This window comes from Alligator sinensis, unplaced genomic scaffold (assembly GCF_000455745.1).
Source record: "Alligator sinensis unplaced genomic scaffold, ASM45574v1 scaffold65_3, whole genome shotgun sequence".
In the NCBI taxonomy this organism is placed as follows: domain Eukaryota; kingdom Metazoa; phylum Chordata; order Crocodylia; family Alligatoridae; genus Alligator; species Alligator sinensis.
In genome coordinates this window covers 98,579-102,909 of record NW_005842203.1, presented here as the reverse complement: position 1 = coordinate 102,909, position 4,331 = coordinate 98,579, and positions in this window count along the sequence as shown.

The following is a 4,331-nucleotide window of genomic DNA, read 5'->3' as shown; positions in this document are numbered from 1 at the left end:
AATCAATGTAAACAAACAGTAAAAAACCCCAGAAAACCCCCAGATAAATAGTGTGTGAGAGTGCGGGGGAGCGGGGTATTCCCCAGATCCCAAAAGAGTCATCAGCAGGGATCTGGGTTTTCTGTTTTCCATGGAAAAAAAGGGAAAAATATAGATTTGCAAGAAAAATGCAGATTTTTCATTTTAACAGAGAAACATGTAGATTTTCCACTTTTGCAAAGGCTCTCTGCAGGCTGGCAGAATTCCAGAGTCCCTGCAAGGGGTTAGGAGGAGTGGGAGAAGGTTGGTCAAGCAGGGGGATGCCATGGGGAGGGGCCTGGAGAGCAGCTCCTGCAGATAAGTCTAGTGTGGGGAAGGAGGGATTGAACCCCCATAGAGAGGAAAGGAGGGAGGGACAAAAGGAGTGAACTGAGCAGAAGTGGGGCAGGGCTGGGCCTGGGGCTGCTGCCCAGCTGGGGTGGTGCATGGGGCTTGGCTGCAGGGCCCTGGAAGGGAGCAGGATGGCAGAGGGAGGGGCAGGAGGGGTGGGGAAGGCATCCCACCACTGTGGGCATCCCTAAAACCCCTCCCAAGGGGGAAGGGAGGGCACATGACCCCCTGATTTGTGCGATGGGGCAGGTGTAGGCTGCCCACTGCAGGATCAGGGGTCCCCACCCTGCTGCCTGGCAAGGCAGGGTAGAGCATGGCCAGGCAGGGAAGCTCTTTGCAGCTGCAAGCACTTCATCACCCTGGCAAAGTGCCCCCTGCCCTCCTGGCAGCAGCAAGGCTGGTGGCATGGAGTTGCATCCCTTGCTGCTGCCAGGAGGGCAGGGGGCACCTCATCATGGTGGTATGGAGGCACAGGCTTCCCCACCTGGCCCTGCTCTGCTCTGCCCTGCTGTGTGGGTCCCCCTCACTGGACTGCAGAAGCAGCAGGACAGGGAGCCCAAGCCTGCAGCCCACACCTGACCCCTCTCCCCCCCCGCTCTTCTCTGGCCGTGCTGCCCATGGGGAAGCCAGGCTCTGTGCTCCACTTCCCTACAGCAGCTGCCACCTCCCATGGGCAGCAGTCAGGGCCTGGCCACAACTGCAGAGGGCTGAGGACCTGGGTCCCTAGCCCCATATTCCTGGCAGCTGGGGCCCCCCTCCAGCAGGGTTGGGGGAAGTGGAGGGTTGTGGATGGGAAGTGAGGGGCACTAACAGGGCTGTAGTTGGGGAGTGAGGGGCATGGACCTGCATCCTGGTGAGCAAAGTGGGCAGGGGGAGCTCTGATTTTCCATGATAAAAAAAACCCAAAATCAAATACCAAAATGTACCGGTACTTAGAATAAATTTTATTACAGTGATTGAGGCACTGGTAGGCTTCCAAGTTGCTTAGAAATTGTAAACATATCAATAACGCATTGTATTCAATTGATACCTATATACATATAGTGACATTTCACTTTAATAATGGATTTGGGGGGATTTAATCAGAGAAGTTGTGATTTTTAAACAGAGAAAACCAGGGTCCCTGGTGATCAGGCTCAGTTGTGTCACCACTTGCCTGACCTCTTCCTTCTCTGTCAGTTTTCTTTAGCAACTCCCAGTCTCTTTGTTGACTCACAGCCTCCTGCCAAGCTCCAAGAGAGGCAATCCTGGCAGGGTCTTTGGGGATCATCCAGGAGCCAACCCACCAGTCCTCTCTTACTCAGCTACCTCAACATCTCTCTTTAACTCTGTGTCTGAGAGCTTTCAACCCCCATGGAGCCAGCTAAGTATCCTTATCAGCTGGCTTAGTCCTCCAAGACACATTTTTAGTCACTTCTTACTGCCTCCAGCTGAGCTACAGTCCTAAGGTGTGCAATCTATTGCAGTACCCATGGGAATAAAATACAACGAATGCCCTTTGAGTTATAGTGTTTTTGCAGTGCTAGCAAGAGTGGGGAAAAAAATTAAAAGATTGATTTGTGCCACTTGAGTTAGCAGTTGTGTATCTGAATACACACAGGGAGCAAATTGGAGCAAGGACGTGCTGTATTTTCAGTAATTTTTCAAAGTAGAAAAGCATTTTTAGTGTACAAGGTGAATACACGCTAAATTGTGAAGGAACAGAGCTGTCCAACAACATATCGGCAGCTATGGTGGGACTGATGTAGCACAGCCATTTTCTGTACAAGGGTCTGCTAAATTTAAAAGATGACTGGACACACACCTCACTGCAGAGCAGTCTTGGCAATCTTTCCTGCCTTAGAGCAAGGGGGCTGGACCTGATGATCTTGTGAAGTCCCTTCCAGCCCCTAACTTCCATGCATCTATGAAACTACAGATTTGGAAGAACACCACTTTCTTTTAGCTTCTGTCAAAACAAGACAGTTGATTATAAATGTTGGCCACTAAACCTAAACAAGAAGAAGACTGTGGCCAGAGGTCTCTCAGTCTGAAAGCCAAGGCTGAAACCAATGTCCAAAACAGAGGACAGACCTGCTGTTCTGAACATGGAGGTAGGACTCTCTCACATCGATTGGCTACCTATCAGCAGTTGAGCTGGTACCTTTTCTGAGCTACCAATGTAGCCTCTTATTACGAAGTTAAAATATTCCATTGCATGTTGTTGGCAGAGAAAAAAGACCCAACTTTCACCCTACTGCACACACAGCTGTAGCAGTCTGTCTATATGGAAAAGAGAATGGAAAACACAATGTGCAGAGACAGGGGGAAGCCTTCTTCAATGAAATCACATAGGTTAGGAGGGGTATGAGGGGATGATAGAAACACCTCCATAGGAGGAAGAGGAGAAAAAAACCTCAGATGAATGAATGGTAAAAGAAGGAAGAGGATAATAGAATGCAAAAGAAGGTAAAAGTCTTGAGGGATAGGGGAGAGAAAGATGAAAATGGTGATGGAGAGGATAGGAGCACACAGAAAGAATACAATACAAAGGAAGAGGAGAGAATGACAGAGCAGAGAATAAATTAATTTGAAAAGATAGAAAACTGCAATGAGAGGAGATAACATGAAAACAGTTAATCTGGGATTATGCAATCAGAGGAGACAATGATGAAGGGGACAGACAGTGATATGAATTATTTTACAAAGCATATTATAGTAGCAGCAAGACACCCCAACTATGAGTTTATTTATGTTAAAACAGTGTACAGACTCATACTAAGTGACATCCCTTACCCTAAAGGAATTACAAATCTATGAGAGAGAGAGAGGAGAGAAAAGTAGTGTTAGCCTATTTTACAGGAGGAATAGAGACACAGAGAGATTGTATGACTTGTTCAATGTCAGACAGGAAGTCTATGGTAAAAGCTAAAAATGAGAACTTCAAAGAGAAAAGGAGGAGAAAGGGAAGAGCAAAAATAATAAACCTTTTTGAGTTGGCCTGTTTCAAGCAGTTTAAATATGTGTAAGGAGGTGCTCAACCTGCAGGGTGCGGAGACCCAGCTGCAGGTAACCATCTTGGTTAGTAGTCTCCCTGGCTGGGAGGCTGGAAAGCAGCTGTAATTGATGACTCATAAATGAAAGTGGAACTACAGAGTTAGGAGCTCTAGGAGCAGAGGGCAAGAAAGAGAAAATAGGTGGCTGTAGTGTTGAGACAGAAGCACAGAATTTGGGCAGTCTATCTCAAGGTCTAAAGAAAGACTGCAAGTTTTGGTTTCATTTGTTTGCAGGCTTGATTTGTTTCTTTACTGTGGGGAAGAAGGTTGCCCCATGAAAAATAAACTGGCTGGAAATACTGAACACAGAGCTGACTTGCCTTGATAAGAAAGCTTGGTGAGTGACCTGCTCAAAATATGCTTTCCTTCTTATTTCCCTGCAGATAATCTAAATCTTAGGATGGAGTTATCTATTTCCCATGCCACATGTCAGGCATAGCTGAAATGGTTGGGGGTTAAGCATAGCTGCACCCCACTAATTCTCAGTTGCTGTAAGAATCCTAAGGGACCAGAACTAAGTGGCATAAATTAGAGCAACTCCTCAAATTTTGTAATTAGAAGTGAAAGGTGTCCCCCAAACAGTTTCTCCTTTTTGCTCTTTATGTCAAATGAGTCAATAAAATATATGAAGGCCCTAAAACTGAAACAAGATGCCAAATGATCATCTTGCCAGCCTGCTAATAAAGCTGTCTCCTTCCCTGCTTACAGCTGACGTGGACTACAAAAATGCGTCTTGTGGGTTGGTTCAGATATATACCCTCAACGGGACTCAAAAGCATGCTTTGGATGTGTGGCTGCTCACATGAAGGTACCAGATGATTATTTTTCCGTGATCTATCAAGCTGTCAGCCACACGCACTGGAACTAGTCACTACCTTTTCTCCTCTCATCACTCCTGATAGTTGTACTGCTCCATAGTGGATTTAC